This window comes from Mesocricetus auratus, unplaced genomic scaffold, assembly GCF_017639785.1.
Source record: "Mesocricetus auratus isolate SY011 unplaced genomic scaffold, BCM_Maur_2.0 Super-Scaffold_100009, whole genome shotgun sequence".
NCBI classification, from domain to species: Eukaryota; Metazoa; Chordata; class Mammalia; order Rodentia; family Cricetidae; genus Mesocricetus; species Mesocricetus auratus.
This window is the reverse complement of record NW_024429193.1, coordinates 22,613,941-22,632,060: the sequence shown is the minus strand read 5'-3', so window position 1 is coordinate 22,632,060 and position 18,120 is coordinate 22,613,941.

The following is an 18,120-nucleotide window of genomic DNA, read 5'->3' as shown; positions in this document are numbered from 1 at the left end:
TTGAATTATAACAATGTCATGCTGCATAATAATAATGTTGATACTTGGGAATTTCCCTAGACTCCAGCTAAGACTCCTAGGAGTAGTGGAGACGGTGCCCAGACTGGCCTTCCCCTGTAATCAGATTGGTGAATACCCCAACTATCATAGAGCCTTCATCCAGTAATTGATAGAACCAGATGCAGAGATCCACAACCAAGCACCAGGTTGAGCTCCGGCAAACAAGTGGAAGAGGGGGAGGAGGGAATATATGAGCAAGGGAGGTTAAGATCATGATGGAGGAATCTGCAGAGACAGCTGAACCAAGCTTGTGGAAACTCATGAATCTAGACTGACAGCTGTGGAGATTTCATGGGATAGAAGTAGGCCCTCCATAAGTGGGAAACAGTTGTGAAGCTTGGGCTGTCTGAGAGGCCCCTGGCAGTTGGACAAGGATCTATCCCTGGTGCCTAAGCTAGCTTGTTGGAGCCCTTTCCCTATGGTGGGATGCTATGCTAAGTCCTAACGCAGTGGGGAAGGGCCTGGTCCTGACCCCAACTTAATGGGAGCCCTTACCCATTGGGAGGAGTGGATAGAGGGCCAAAGGGGAGACAGGGGACCAGGAGGAGGGGTGGGAGGGAGAACTGTGGTTGAAATATAAAATGAAATGAAACAAATAAATTTTTAAAAATAATAATGTTGAAAATTTGAGAAGGTTTACATTAAATACATAGTCCAGGTCATGTGTATTAGATGCCATTATTACAGTGGTAAGCCTGGCAGGCTACAAAAACTAACAGAATGACTGGTGTTTTGGTGAATAAGTTAAAGTGAGTATTTAAAATTGCAAGCATCCCTACAATAAGTAATATTATTGTATTCACTTCTAAACCTAGTGAATTTAATAGGTGAGTCTGATATGATCCTATTAAGGATGTTATATAAGCTGTAAAATTGTTGAAACAAACCAAAGACATGTTTGGAGTTATTAAATATTAAATTTTAATGAGTTGAAATAATTCATTTTATTTTTTATTTAGGCAGAGAAGACAGTTGTTTCTTCAAGGCTTGCCTAAGGAAAATAGAGTAGACATTTCATCTCAAAGATTTCCAAAGAGAATAAATCTCAGTGGTTATCATGGGTTAGTGGGGAGAAGTTTCCCTACCCTCCTCCCTGTCATACCTGGTAGAGCTCCTTGTCTTGTTATCTGTTTCTATGAACAGCATGAGGAAGACTCATGCCCTATCTTTTCCTTAGAGGCCAACTTAAACTATGAGCTCCTGCATGCCTGCCTAATGACAGAGCAAAAGTGTCTTGCCTTGCAATTTAAATAGCACCTCCATCCTGCCAGGGATGTCTGTTTTAATTAAATCCAGTCACCATTTCTAGATATATATTAATTATTACATCTTAATAATCATTTATAAACTATAAATTAATGTCTATTTAATACTATATGATGTGCTATAATGATATAATATAAATTGTATAGATTAGAATAAAGATTAAAGATAAATTGAGTATTAATTTGAGATGCTTATGATAATGGTAGTAGGGACTCAAGCAGGAACCATGGAGGAACACTACATAATGGCTTGCTCATCATGGCTTGCTCAGTTAATTAATTTATTATGAATTTAGAAGTTTTTCTAGCATATGCCATAAGAGGGTGTAGGATACCTTGGGTGGGGTGAGTTACATATAGTGGAGAACCACCATGTTGGTGTTGGGAATTGAATCCCAGTCCTCTGGAAGAGGCGCTGGTGCTCTTAACCACTGAGCCATCTCTACAGCCCCTGGCTTTGTAATTAAATAGCAAAAACATGACAAGTTTTAGGAAATTTTTATGGAAAATGGCAGGTGTAATATGGTATTAAAATCACATTTTGATGGCTTTTTTCTGCTTAAATGTTGAGTTATGGTAACAGGATACAATGGGATTACAACCAGCACCACAAACATATTAAAGTCAATGTAGAGTTAATTATTCTTTTTCACCTGAGTGTCAAAACTGACTGGAAGTGAGTTGTACTAATTTAATACAGAAAAACTAGATGCATTGCAGTAATAGAAGCATATCATGAGTTTGTAAAAAAGAGTCCTTGGTGTGTTTGTTCTTGCCCTCTACTAAGCTACAGTGGATGTAGGTATTGACATTCCTGAGAACAGGAACACTAATGTCTGTGGGGTCAGCAGCCTCCAAGTTCTTGACTTAGAGATATGCCTAAATGAGAAAAGGCTCAGATGAGGCCTCAAATGAGGAAACTTGTTAATAAAATAAAGACTTTATTAGCACTACATTTTCAAGGGTGGTTAGTTTTTTTCTTAGCTAGAGGGGTACCTGGAGAGAAAAAAACCTTAGTTAAGAAAATGCCTCTATCACATTGCCTATTTGGTAGATAGTGCCATTCTTGCAGAGGGTGTCCCGGTTGTATAAGAAGCATAATGTGCGAACCATTGATAGCAAGCCAGTAAGCAGCATGTGTCCATGCTTCCTGCCTCTCTTCCTACTTGAGCTGCTGCCCCGACTTCCTCAGTGGTGGACTATGTGAAGCCACATAAACATTTTCCTCCCACTTTGCTTTCTCACATGGCCCTTATCACAGAAACTGAAACAGGTTCCCCACCCCCTGGGTTTGCTAATATAGCTTCTTGAGCTACATCTTCTTCTAACTGATATATCACTAAGATATTAATACGTTTCATAAAAGCAAACCAACTGAATGAAAGTGGAATCATATTATCACGCTGGAGATTGTAAATACAGCTGTCTGGTAGTGATCTACAGGTGGTTAGGGACCAGGATTAACTACTATGTAATAGGTATCATACAGGAAGGCCTTGAAGTACTATCCTGTAGGTAAAAGGCTAAACAACCTTGAAAACAACTTTGATTAGAGGTAGACAAACTGAAAAGAAAGGCAATACTAGCATAATACATGTGATTAGGTACCATGAATGATTAATGGTGCCAAAACTGGTAAGGTTCCACCACAATACATGAAGCAGGCTCTCTGCTGTAGTAATAGCTGACAATCATATATCTAGGGTTGTGGATTAAATAAAAAGTCTAATAGCTTTAATAATTAGTAACACGGGGAGAAGTAGAATGAAAACTCCTAGTAATGGAAAGTAACCTGATGATGGTAGCTGGTAATTAGCTAATGATTACAGTTTCTTCTCACAGTGGAAGAACCGCACCTAGCTTTATTGATAATTGGAAAGTTGATGTAAATAAATGGGGTGATAATCACAGTGACTCTATTTACCTAATAAATAAAAGGAAGCTAATATTAAGAACTAAGTTTGATCTTTGAAATTATAATTATTTCTATTTGTTTTAGCATGAATTGCATAATCATTGAATTAAGGTTAATCAGTTTTGATTAGGTGATAGGTGGAAATATGATATTTGGAAATGAGATGATTAAGATAATTATAGTTAGCACTATTATCAGTGAGGTCATGATAGAGATGAAGAAATTTTCAGCCATCTTGTTTCTCCTTGGAACAGGTGTTTTGATGCTCTAATATTCTTTCATAACAAATTAGAATGAACCAACTTTGAGATTATTAATTAAATAAGGTAAGTAGTGCTATGTATATTACAATAATACTAATAGATCACACTGATATATCTAGTTATGGGATTTGTGGCATTACTACTTAAGATCAGTACTGTTAAGCTTGCAATAGTATATTGTTGATGTCAATATATTTTTAAGTTGTTTAATTAGAATTAATTCAAGTATAGCCTGTATAAAACTGTAGTTACATTCTCAAATTTCTAGGCATTGTTAGCATCACAGATCTAATATTATAGATATTAGAATTGCTTCATTAATTGTCTTGGAATTACACTTGTTTTTAGGCCCAATGAAGAAAAAGCCAGTGAGTGACACTTGTTTGGATGAGTTAATATAGGAAGGTCTCTAAACGTTTTGTTATTCAATTACTCATTTTTGAGCATCTCTGCCTTTTCTGGGTTAAGATCAGTTGTAACACGAATTAATAAATGGCGTTCAAACTTAAGATCAGGGAAGCAAAGCAGCTGGCCAGTAGCTCTCACATAAAACTCAAGCTCAAGCTCAGGAGAATCCTGAGACTTCAATGGCTTCATATCCTCCATGATACTGAGCCTGAAGAATCAATGCCTCCTACTCAATCTTGAAGACCCTGCTTCTATCTTTTATACACCTCTAGTGGCAGGATTAAAGGCATGTGTTCTGATATTCTTTTAGACTGATACAATCTCATGTAACCCTGGGTGGCCTTGAATTTGGAGAGATCCATCTACCTCTTAATCTTGAGTCCTAGGATTAAAGGTGTGTACCACAACCTCCTAGCTTCCTGCTGGTGGGATTAAAGGTGTGTGCTTGGCTTCTATGGATTGTGGCTGACTTTGCTTTCAGAATACTCAGCAAGTTTTAATAAATTATAAATAATACATCTCCACAATCAGTTAAAGGAATCAATAGATAGGCAATTGTGGTCTATATGCTCATGGCTTTAGTATTGTTGATAGTATGAGGATTTTGTAGTTTGAGAGTTATTAATTTCATGTATTATGTGGAGAATTTGAGGAAAAATAAAGGCAATTAAGAATAATTTCAAAAGAGTCTAATCATCTAAGGTAGCCTCTCCACCCTGAATGTGCCCGATCTCATCCTCTTCACTATTGCTTAGATTCTTAGTTGAGGTCATCAGTGTAGATCTGTGGGTATTTCCCTTATGCCAGATTTCTCTTTAAACCTATAATGGCTCCCTCTATTAAGGTATATCTTTTCTTGCTCTCCTCTATTCTTCCCCCGACTCAATGTGCATGATCCCTCAAGTCCTCTTCCTCCTCCTCTTCTCCCCTTCTCTTTGTCCTAACTTCTCCCCTCCTCCCACCCCATGCTCCCAATTCATTCAGGAGATCTTGTCTCTTTCCCCTTCTCCAGGGGATTGTGAATGTCTCTCTTAGGGTCCTCCTTCTTTCCTAGCTTCTCTGGAGGTATGGATGGATTGTAGGCTGGTAATCCTTTGTTCTATGTGTAATATCCATATATGAGTGAGTACACACCATGTTTGTCTATTTGTGAATGTGTTAGTTACCTCACTGAGGATGGTTTCTTCTAGTTCCATCCATTTGCCTGGGAATTTCAAGATGTCATTTTTTTTTTACTGTTGAGTAGTACTCCATTGTGTAAAAATACCACATTTTCTTTATCCATTCTTTGGTTGGGGGGCATCTAGGTTTCTTCCAGGTTCTGGCAATTACAAATAGTGCTGCTATGAACATAGGTAAACTGATGTTCTTGTTGTATGAATGTGCATCTTTTGGGTATATGCCTAAGAGTGGAATTGCTGGGTGTTGTGGTAGACTGATTGCCATTTTCCTGAGGAATCACCATACTTATTTCCAAAGTGGCTGTACAAGTTGGCACTCCCAGCAGCAGTGGAGGAGTGTTTCCCTTTCTCCACAACCTCTCAAGCATAAACTGTCATTGGTATTTTTTATTTTAGCCATTTTGACAGTAGTAAGATGGTGTCTCAGGGTTGTTTTGATTTTTCATTTCTCTGATGGTTAAGGATCTGAACACTTTCTTAAGTGTCTTTCAGCCACTTTAGATTCCTCTATTGAGAATTATCTATTTAGTTCTGTACCCCCAATTTTTAATTGGATTATTTGGTGTTTTGGTGACTAGCTTCTTGAGTTCTTTATATATTTTGGAAATCAATCCTCTGTCGGATGTGGGGTTGGTGAATATCTTTTCCCATTCTGTGGGCTGTCATTGGTTGTGTCCTTTGCCTTACAGAAACTTCTCAGTTTCAGGAGGTCCCATTTATTAATTATTGATTTCAGTGTCTGTGCTACTGGTATTATATTCAGGAAGAAGTCTCCTGTACCAATTAATTCAAGGGTACCTCCCACTTTCTCTTCTAAGACATTCATTGTGGCTGGCTTTATGCTGATGTCTTTGATCCATATGGACTTAAGTTTTGTGCATGGTGATAGATATGGATCTATCTTCAGTCTTCTATGTGTTAGCATCCAGCTATGCCAGCACCATTTGCTGAAGATACTTTCTTTTTGTCCATTGTATAATTTTATGTTACTTGTCAAAAATCAGGTGTTTGTAGGTGTGTGGGTTGATATCAAGGTTTTCAACTGAATCCATTTATCTACCTGTGCGTTTCTTGTGTTAATATCAAGCTGTTTTCAGTACTATAGCTCTATAATAGAGCTTGAAGTCAGAGATAGTGATGCCTCCAGAAGTTCCTTTATTGTATAGGGTTGTTTTGGCTATCCTGAGTCTTTTACTTTTCCATATAAAGTTCAGTATTGTTCTTTCAAGGTCTGTGAAGAATTGTGCTGGGATTTTGATTGGGATTGCATTGAATCTGTAGATTTCTTTTGGCAAGATTGCTATTTTCACTATGTTGATCCTACCTATCCAAGAGCATGGAAGATATTTCCGTTTTCTGGTATCTTCTTTAATTTCTTTCTTTAAAGACTCCAAGTTCTTGTTATACAGGTATTTCACTTGTTGGGTTAGTGTTACCCCAAGGTATTTTATGTTGTTTGTGGCTATTGTAAAGGATGATGTTTCTCTGATTTCTTTCTCAATACATTTGTCATCTATATAGTAGGGCTATAGATTTTTTTGAGTTAATCTTGAATACTACCATTTTGCTGAAGTAGTTTAATAGTTGTAGGAGTTTCCTGGTAGTATTTTTCAGGTCACTTATGTAAACTGTCACATCATCTGCAAATAGTGAAAGTTCAATTTCTTCCTTTCCAATTTGTATCCCCTTGGTCTCTGTTTACTGTCTTATACCTCTAGCTAGAACTTCAAGTACAATATTGAAGGTACAAGGAGAGAGTGGACAGCCTTATCTTGTTCTTATTTTAGAGGAATTGCATTGAGTGTCTCCACATTTAGTTTGATGTTGGCCGTTGGTTTGGTGCATATAGCTTTTATTATGTTTAGGTATGTTCCTTTTATCCTTTATCTCTCCAAGACCTTTATCATGAGGGGGTGTTGGATTTTGTCAAAAAATGCCCATCCCCTATAATGAGATTGATGACTGCCTTATATGCCATCCTAGAGCCTTCATCCAGTAGCTGATGGCAACAGAAGAAGAGACCCACAACTTAGCACTGAGCAGAACTCCTGGAATCCAATGTAGAGAGGGAAAAGTGGTGAGCAAAGGGTTCAAGACCAGGCTCTGGAAACCCACAGAAACAGTTGACCTGAACAAGGGGGAGCTCATGGACTCCAGACTGATAGCTAGGAAACCAGGATAGGACTGAACCAGGTCCCCAGAATGTGGTTGTCAGTTAAGAGGCCTTGGCAGTGTATGGGGCCTCTGGTAGTGGATCAGTATTGATCCCTAGCATACAAATGAACTTTGTGAGCACACTCCACAAAGAGGGATACCCTCTCAGCCTAGACACAAGCCCTGCCCCAAATGCTAAGACAGACTTTGAAGATCCCCCATGGAAGGGCTCACCCTCCCTGGGGAACAAAAGGGATGGGATGGTGGGTTGTTGTGAGGCAGGGGATGATGGGAGGGAAAGGGAACTGCGATTGATATGTAAAATAAGATTGTTTCCAATTTAAATTAAAAAGTCTAATCATCAAGTTTTGGAGGGCAATCACAGATTTTCTGTGATCTCAATGCTCAACAATAGCAACCAATGTGATGAGATGTATCTATGAATGTAGTAGTGGCACAAACACTATAAGAATAGCCAGCCTCTTTTGAAATGAATTAAAACTCTCTCCCCAAGTGGAAATTCATGCCTGCTACTGCCAATCTGGCAAAGAAACAAAGATTGAGTGACTCTTGGGTCCCAATGATAAGTTTTTTACCATTATTTTTCTAAATGGACACAGTGTCAAGCTGCACTCTAAATTTATATCTCTATACTTATAGATCTGTGCAACTTTAAGACCACATTAGTGAATTTTCTTTGTGCAGTTGGATGACTGTAAATGTAAAAACTCATAATTGGTCAAAGTGCACATAGTAAGTATCAACCACCAGGGGGTCATCTGTGTCATAGACATTAAACAAAAGGCTCAGTTACCATTGTAGAAGAGTAAAAATCATGAGAAGTAGATGCCAAGCATGACTGCAGTTAAATAATATCTTCTGGAAATTATAAGACTGTTATGTTTGTGAACTCACAGCAGCTCCTAGCATCTGCATTAATAGCTGCACAAGATAAAACTAGACAACATTTTATAGTGGAAGGGGAGGGGCTCATGATCTTGTCTTTATTTAAGGAATACTTGAGAACTGATGGCTGCTGGGGAAAGAGAGCCAGTTTCTTCAAGAGTGTGATCTCCTGTATGCTGTCCATGCTCCAGTGTGTGACTCCACACTCATAAGTACACAGGCAGCCATTTGAGTCTGTGGACTATAAGTACATAGGCAGCCATTTGAGTCTGTGGACTATAAGTACATAGGCAGCCATTTGAGTCTGTGGACTATAACTACAGGGGAAAACAAGTTGGGAGGGGATAGACAAGGGTGATAGAGCTTGAAGTAGATAATGGAAGAAGTTGGGAGGATGGATGTGACCAAAATACATTGTATTTATGCATAAAATTTTCAATAAAATATGCTAAAAATAATTTATCAAATAAAATCATTAATATTGTCTCTATTAGATATTGATTTTGTTATTGATATCAGTAAAATAACATAAAGGACTGAAGAGCTATTAAAGTAGATTTCTTAATGTGTTATCATAGAAGTCTAAGAATTTTTTATTAGATGATATTAAATCATGAAATCCTAATTGGAATGGATATATCCATGAAGATAAAAATGATTTATAACTACAATTAATTATGACTAAGTTACATAATACTATTTCTAATGCATAACTTGTGGATAAAATAATGATGTTGTGGGATTGACTTGGAACCAGATATAGAGGTTTAATTTTGTTCTCCATTTAAGTTTTTATGTAAGAAAGTTCTTTGAATGTCTCATGGTTAGAAATAAAATCATTTGAGATTTGTGCTTGAATATTCTACTGAGACGTCCCATCTTAAAGCAAAAGCATTGAGAATTACGAAGAATTAGTACTGTTATGGTGAAATAAAGGAGTCTGTCAATGAGATTACTTCTTGTGAGCTATGCACATTAGGAATAGTAAGAAAAATTGTGAAATTACTGATTATCCAGAAAATGTTGTAAAAGGGTAACACCTACAAATATAATTATAAAATGAAGTTTTGTTCAGTTTTTATTGAGTGTGACTTGAGAAGAATAAAAACCAGTGAGTGAAATCTGCAATGGGGAAGACCCCCATTGATGAGTATAGTGGGACTGTTAAACAATAATAATTTGACAGACTCATGCAAGAAAGTGAAACAAGCCAACTGACATTATGGCTCAGACTATCCCCATGTAACCAATGGCTTGTTGGTTTTAGAATAGTTGTTACAATATGCAAGACTATTCCTAGTCAAAGTCAGATGATAAAGTATATTTCTGGGTCCCAAAAGATAAGAATCAAGATTGACTTAGCAGGTGGTCTTTCTCCAACTGGATTGAAAAAAGCGATGTTAAGCGTAACACAAATAATATAAACCCAGACAGATACTGGGGTACAAGCTGAAGATCACGGAGGCAAAGCAGCTGGTCACTAGCTCTTACCTCTACTTTAGACTTACATGGGTGATCCTGTTTCCACCAATCCTCAGAGTGCAATTCTGACTGCAATCCTCTCATTTCCTCCCTCCTCCTTCCTTATATTCCTCTCTCCACACAACCGTGTCATTCTTGTCTCTATCTCCCTAGTTCTGGGATTAAAGGCATTTTATAGGTAATTTTATTTAAATTAGAAACATGCATGCTTCAAATGTCAATCCCAGCTCCCCCCATCTCCCTCCACCAGCCCTATCCCTGCCTTCACCCCCAGAATTTTATTCCAAGTGCTGAGATCACCTTTGTGTGAGCTATTTCTCTTTGAGACCAGACAGATCAATTTCTTGTAGCTCAGCATGGGCTGAACCTGGGGGGTACATTTAAGACGAAAGCAACAAGGCCTTTGCTTATTGGTGGTAACACTGTTATTTAGTCCAACCCTGTGCTGTAAGAGACGACTGAATAAGGCAGAAGTCATAGTATCTCAAAGCTGAGGTTCAGTTAGAAAATATACTATGGCTTTCATCCCTGTGGCTGTCTTTTGTACTTTTCCTACTGTTCTTGGATTGCTTGCTCCAAGGAATTAGTGCATCACCAGCACTATGGAGAGGTCCCTCAGCAAGGAAATGATGCCTTGCCAATAGGCACTCGATAAACTTCAGGCACCTCCTCCTGCCCTGTTCGGAGCTCCAAAGACAGCAGCCAAGCTGGCCCAAAGGGAACTCAGCCACAAGTGCACAGCCTAGCTTCCCTGGGAATCCTGGCCCTCAGACAACCCAGCAGAGTCAATATTTATTGTTGCAAGCTGCTATGGGTTGGGGTAATCAGTTACATAGAAAAACACTCATGAACATACCTTCTTAACTCTTTTTGCCAAGTGCTTGCTAGGACAAAATGAGGCTTTGGCTGGCAGGAAGTAAATTACAGCCTTGGGCCTGGTGGGAACAAGGTGTTGCTAACCTGTTTGGCCCAGGAGTATTTTTAAAATGAGGGAACTTAAAGAAGTTCTTGGTGGAAAACAATTTAGTGTTACGTGAAGATGATTTTATCAAATGGGCAAAGCAAAGAGACATGGCAAAGAAGGAAATTCCAAAGGAGTGACGGGGGGGGGGGGACACATGGAAAATGGCATTACTTTATCCACTTTCTGTCCTGTTGGAAAGGCCATGTCGGAAGCCTTTCAAGGAGTCACTCTGAGCAGATATCACTTTACAAGTTTTTAATTAGCACACATTATTTAAAACATAATAGTAGGTTTTATTATAGTTTACATAAGTGCCTAATCTTACGTTGGAATATCTTGGTGATGCCTGTGTAATTCCATGATGACATTCTTGACTGATACTTTCAGAATCTCAGTGAAAACTCAGTTGTGAAATGCACTCTTCACAGAACCTGGTAAATAACAATTGTCTATCCCTCCTTTGCTCAAATCTTCCTTCGATGCCTTCTTCTACCTCCAGGATCCACACGATCTCTGTCTTGTCCCTAACTGAAACTTGAGGTCTATGTTTGTAGACAGTGACTTGGAGATATCAATTCCCAGGGTCACTGAACCCAGTTGGTTTAAACAATGGGACATGTATATACATGTCACCACTTGAATACAAATATTCATCAATTTTATTTTCAAGACCCAAATTCTTTTAAATGTTTTCACATACTACTTTAATTTGACTTCCTATTGGTTAATGTTGAATCTCAGGATGAAGTGAAACTTACCTGGGATTGTCTTTGCTGAACAGCAAATATATTCACAGTGATTGGACTTGTTACTAGACACTGATAACAAGAAAACCAGGAAATTGTTTGCGGAAAATAGGTGGAGTTATATAAGGATAGTTTTAATAATAACTTCACATAGCTAATTGGTTTTTAAGAATTTATCCTATAAGTATAGTATCAGATGGAAATTACCTAATTTAATCAACTCCACCACTCTGATAATACATTGTTTGATATTTTCCCCTCATTTATTTTAAGAGTTTCCTCATTAGTGTTACTGAAAGCCTTCTACAACCACGGCACTTGTCAAGCCTCCTAATCATTATTTATTTCATGATGAATTTTGAATAGTTGTGATCTGGCATTGATTGAAATTTATTTTCCTTTAACTTACTATATCATAAATATTTTCACATTCCTGTTTAGATAAAGGACTTAAATACATTTCCAGAAAAAAATAAAGTAGCCAAATTAGAGGCATCTGGGAAATAAACTTTTCCTGTATTTTTAATGAGAGGCAGTATCAATGCCACAAAAGTCCTTCCCATAATTCCAAACCATTTCACCTGGAAATTTTCCAGGGAACATCATTCTTGTGCCCAGAGAAAGAATGATGCAGCTTTTATTGGATCTCAGAGAAGCTAAGAGCTTGCGGGGAATGATTTGTGATAATTTATTCACATCTTAGACATTAGGGTGTACTCCTGTATTTTTCCAACTTCTCTTCGCGAACTGGCAAAGACTGTAGTGAAAACTGTTTCATTCCCAGCCAAGGTCTTAGTGACTTGCAATCTTCCATGATGAGGTTCCAGTGGGCTTCACCCAGAGTGATGGGTCTCTTAGGCTAAAGGTCCCTTCTGTGTAGCCATGAGTTACTAAAGGCTACGGTGTCTAGTTTGTCTTTCAATAAAAGGCTGCATAAAAACCCCCAGAAAGTGTGTAGATGAGTAAGTAAAAAAACAGAAAAGAAAGGCAAAAATCTATTTCTAAGGAGTCTTCCCATCTGTCTAAATGGATATGAATTTGAGAAGGGAGCTTTCATTGTTACTAAAGCTTTCTTTCTACATTCTTAAAAATATGGATGAAGAGAATCTAAATCTTACTAAATGGGGATCTAGAGAAGAAAGGGGAAAAAGCTACATATCTGTTCAAGATAAGAAAGAAAAGCAGTTGCAATCTGTGTGGTTTGACCTTCGTTTGGGACCACTGGCTCTCCAATTAATGACAAAGCATGGAGACTTATAGTTAATTACAAAACTTTGGCCTTTAACTTAAGCTTGTTAATTCAGCCATTTCTGTTCATCTATGCTCTACCATGTGTGGTTTTTTTTTTTTACCTCTCTTACATTCTGTACATCCAGCATCCTCTGTATCTTGCTGATATCTCCGGAACACCTAGATTCTAACCCTGCGTTCCCCTCTCGGCCTAGAAGTACTCCTTAACCTCTCCTGCCTAGCTATTGGCATTTAGATTTTATTAAACCAACCACAGTAACAAATCTTCACACAGTGTAAACAAAAATCCTACAACAAACCTGAGAAACAGGATATGAATAAAGTAATGAAAAAAAAAAAACCAAGGCAGCATCCCCCCGACATGTTACAAACTCATGTTAGTGACTTTCAAGGGAGTCTTCACTGCTTCTTGGCAAATTCTCTTCCTTGTAGATCATGTAACTGATCTTCCTGACAGCTGTGGAGACTCCTGACTTCTTCACATCCCTCTCCCTCCCCTCGAGCCCCTTCTCACTAAACCACCTCAGCTGCAGTAAAGAACTTGATTCCCGTTGCACCCAAGACAGAGGGTGCACACATCACGACTGCCCTCAACCTCCTCACTCTTTGAGGTGTAATTCTTGCTTGGTCGGCTCCTCCCTCATCTAGAATCCTCAGTGCCCTCAATACAGCCCTGTCTTTCCTTATGTATATGCTCCAGGCATTTAACAAAGCTACACTTTCATCCTACAACCCCAACCTTTTCCCCCACTGTTGGAAAAAAAGGAAAAGATAGCAAAGCCCAAATTACAATCTAGGAAATCTCTGCCCAAAACAGCCACACAGTTTTGCTGCTTGTTTATTTTTAGTAGTGGCGTGTTTAGGCTTCTGTAGAGTAGATTTGAACCACTGGGCAAAGGAAATTTTTCATTTTCGTATTTATTGAACCTAAGGATTAAAATGCCAGAGGGTTCTACAAATATATTTCAAAATTCGGGTTTTTTGTTTTTTGTTTGTTTTTTTTGTTTTTTGTTTTTTCGAGACAGGTTTCTCTGTATTGTTTTGGAGGCTATTGGTCCAGCCCAGCCTCGAACTCACAGAGATCCGCCTGCCTCTGCCTCCCGAGTGCTGAGATTAAAGGCGTGTGCCACCACCGCCCGGCTCAAAATTTGGGTTTTAATTTAAACATGAATTGTAGAAAAATTGGCATCTAGGTCAAGGTCAATCTCAGAATGGAGAGTAACTCACCCCCCAATGCACATAATTCATTTGTGTGTAGGGGAGGGGCTGGCTGTAAGTAATACTTAAGAAGGCATCAGACCATTGGTTTGAACATTTTGTTCTGCCTTTTAGCTTTTATGAACCTCAAAATTCTCCCACTTGGGTTTCATGAACATTCTTAAGTCAACCCTATGTGAAGGGCCCAACCAACCTCATAGCACTGAGCAGGCACTCCACACTCTCACTGATTAACTGACTCACGTTTCTCTATTTCTGTATTTCTAGGGGACCTTGTATGTCTCTCTTAGGCTCCTCCTTGTTACCTAGCTTCTCTGGAGGTGCAGATTGTAGGCTGGTAGTCCTTTGCTCTATGTCTAATATCCATATATGAGTGAGTACATACCACATTTGTCTTTCTGTGACTGGGTTACCTCACCTAAGATGGTTTCTTCTACTTTCATCCATTTGCCTGAAAATTTCATCATTCCATTGCATCCCCCCCCTTTCCACCCACTGAGCAGTACTACATTGTGTAAATGTAACACATTTTCTTTATCCATTCTTTGGTTGAGGAGCTTCTAGGTTGCTTCCAAGTTCTGGTTATTACAAATAATGCTGCTATGAACGTAGCTGAACAGATGCCCTTGTTGTATGAATGTGCATCCTTTGGGTACTTGCGTAAGAGTGGAATTGCTGGATCTTGAGGTAGACTAATTTACTTAATTTCCATACTGATTTCCATAGTGACTGCATGAGTTGCCACTCCCACCAGCAGTGGAGGAGTGTTCCCCTTACTCCACATCCTCTCCAGCATAAACTGTCATTGGCGTTTTTGATTTTAGCCATTCTGACAGGAATAAGATGGTATCTCAGAGTTGTTTTGATTTGCATTTCCCTGATAGCTAAGGATGTTGAACACTTTCTTAAGTGTCTTTCAGCCATTTTAGATTCCTCTAGTGAGATTCTCTGTTTAGTTCTGTAGCCCACTTTTTAATTGAATTATTTGGTGTTTTAGTGACTAGCTTCCTGAGTTCTTTGTATATTTTGGAGATCAACCCTCTGTCTGATGTGGGGTTGGTGAAGATCTTTACCCATTCTGTGATCTGCAATTTTGTCTTGTTGACTGTGTTTTGCCTTATAGAAGCTTCTCAGTTTCAGGGGGTCCAATTTATTAATTGTCAATCTCAGTGTCTGTACAGCTGGTGTTACGTTAAGAAAGTGGTCTCCTGTGCCAATTCGTTCAAGGGTACCTCTCTCTTTCTCTTCTTAGACATTCATGGTGGCTAGATTGATATTCAGGTCTTTGATCCATTTGGACTTAAGGTTTGTACATGGCAATAGATATGAATCTATCTGCAATCTTCTACATCTCAGCATCCAGTTATGCCAGCATCATTTGTTGAAGATGCATTCTTTTTTCCATTGTACAGTTTTAGCTTCTTTCTCAAAGACAAGGTATTCATAGGTGTGTGGGTTAATATCAAGGTCTTCAATCTGATTCCATTGGTCTACCAGTTTGTTTTTGTGCCAATACCAAGCTGTCTTAAACACTATTACTCTATAGTACAGCTTGAAGTCAGGGGTGGTGATGCCTCCTAAAGTTCCTCTATTGTACAGATTGTTTTGGCTATCCTGTGTCTTTTACTTTTTCATATAAAGTTCAGTATTATTCTTTCAAGGTCTGTGAAGAATTGTGCTGGGATTTTGATGGAGATTGCATTGAATCTGTAGATTACTTTTGGCAAGATTGCCATTTTTACTATGTCGATCCTACCTATCCAAGAGCAAGGGAGATCTTTCCATTTTCTGGTATCTTCTTTAATTTCTTGTTTTAAAGACTTAAATTTCTTGCTATACAGGTCTTTCACTTGTTTGGTTAGCATTACCCCAATATATTTTATATTTTTGTGGCTATTGTAAATGTTGATGTTTCTTTTATTTCTTTCTCAGCCCATTTATTGTCTGTATATAGTAGGGCTACTTACTGTTTTGAGTTAATATTGTATCCTGCCACTTTGCTAAAGATGTTTAACAGCTGTAGGAGTCCCAGGTAGAGTTTTTCAAGTCATTTATGTAAACTATCATATCATCTGCAAATAGTGAAAGTTTTACTTCCTCCTTTCCAATTTGTATTCCCTTGATCTCCTTTTGTTGACTTATTGCTCTAGCAAGAATTTCAAGTACAATATTGAAGAGGTATGGAGAGAGTGGACATCCTTGTCTTGTTCCTGTTCCTGATTTTAGAGGAATCATATTGAGTTTCTCTCCATTTACATTGATGTTGGCTATCGGTTTGCTATATATTGCCTTTATTATGTTTAGGTATGTTCCTGTTATCCCTGATCTTCCCAAGATCTTTATAATGAAGGGGTGTTCAATTTTGTCAATGGCTTTTTCAGCATCTCTTGAGATGATCATGCGATTTTTCTTTTTCAGATTGTTTATATGCGGATTACACTGAGATTTTAGTATGTTGAATCATCCCTGCATCCCTGGAATTATGCCTAGTTAATCATGGTGAATGATTTTTCTGATGTGTTCTTTGTTTCGATTTGACAGCATTTTATTTAGTATTTTTACATCAATGTTTAGGAGGGAGATTGGTTTGTAGTTCTCCTTCATAGTTGTTTCTTTGTGTGGTTTGGTTACCTGGTAATTGTAGCCTTATAAATTGTATGGAACAATTTGAGGAGTGCTGGAATTAGTTTGTCTTTGAATTTCTGGTAGAATTCTGTGCTGAAACCATCTGACCCTGGCCTTTGTTTGGTTGGGAGACTTTTGATGACCGTTTCTATATTGTTAGAGATTTTAGATCTGTTTAAATTGTTTATCTGTTCTTGATTTAATTTTGATAAGTGATATCTATCCAGAAAATTGTCCATTTCCTTTAAATTTTCCAATTTTATGGAGCATGGGTTTTCAAAATATGACCTGATGATTCTCTGGTTTTCCCTAGTGTCAGTTGTTATGTCCCCTTTTTCATTTCTGATTTTATTAATTTTCAAGTTATATCTCTGTCTTTTGGTTAGTTTGCATAAAGATTTGTGTATCTTGTTGATTTTTTAAAGAACCAACTCTTTGTTTCACTGATTCTTTGTATTGTTTTCTTTGTTTCCGCTTTATTGATTTCAGCTCTCAATTTGTTTATTTCCTGAAAGTGCTATGAACTTTCCTCTTAGCACTGCTTTCAGAGTGTCCCATAGATTTGAGTGTGTTGTGCCTTCATTTTCATTGAATTCTAGGAAGTCTTTGATTTCTTTCTTGACCCAGGAGTGATGCAGTTGAGCATTGTTAAATTTCCATGAGTTTGTAGGGTTTCTGCAATTTGTGTTGTTGATGAATTCTAATTTTAAGCCATGGTGGCCTGATAAGATACAAAAGACTATTCGGATTTTTTTCTTATCTATTGAAGTTTGCTGTGTATGTGGTCGATTTTAGAGAAGGTCCATGTGGTGCTGAGAAGAACATATATTCTTTTGTGTTTGGTTGGAATGTTCTATAGATGTCTGTTAAACCCAATTGGGTCATAACTTCTGTTAGTTCCTTTATTGTCTGTCTGGTGGTCCTGTCTAGTGGTGAGAGTGGGGTGCTGAAGTCTCCCACTATAACTGTCTGAGATTTTATGTGTGATTTGAGTTTTAGTAATGTTTCTTTTACAAATGTGGGTGCCTTTGTATTTGTTGAATAGATGTTGAGAATTGAGACTTCATCTTGATGGACTTTTCCTGTGATGAATATGAAATGACATTCTTCATCTCTTTTCATTAATTTTAGTTTGAAGTCTAATATGTTAGATATTAGGATTGCTGCACCAGCTTGCTTCCCTGGGGCCATTTGCTTAGAAATTCTTTTCCCAACCCTTAATTCTGAGGTAACATCTGTCTTTGAAGGTGAGATATGTTTCTTGTATGCAGCCGAAGAATGGATTCTGTCTTCCCATCCATTCTGTTAGCCTGTGTCTTTTTTATAGGTGAATTAAGACCATTGATATTGAGGGATATTGAGGACCATTAATAGTTGATTCCTTTTTGTCTTGGATTTGTTTTTCATGGTGTTATTACGTGTGAGTTTTCCCCCTATTTCTGGCTTTTGGTAAAGTGATCTTATCTATTGCCTATGTTCTTGTGAGTGTAGTCAACTTCCTTGGGCTGGAGTTTTCTTTCCAGAACTTTCGGTAGGGATGAATATGTGCATATATATTGTGTAAATCTGATTCTGTCATGGAATATCTTGTTTTCTCCATATGTAATGATTGAGAATACTGCTGGGTACAGTAGTCTGGGCTGGCATCCATAGTCACTTAGTGTTTGTAGAAGATCTAGCCA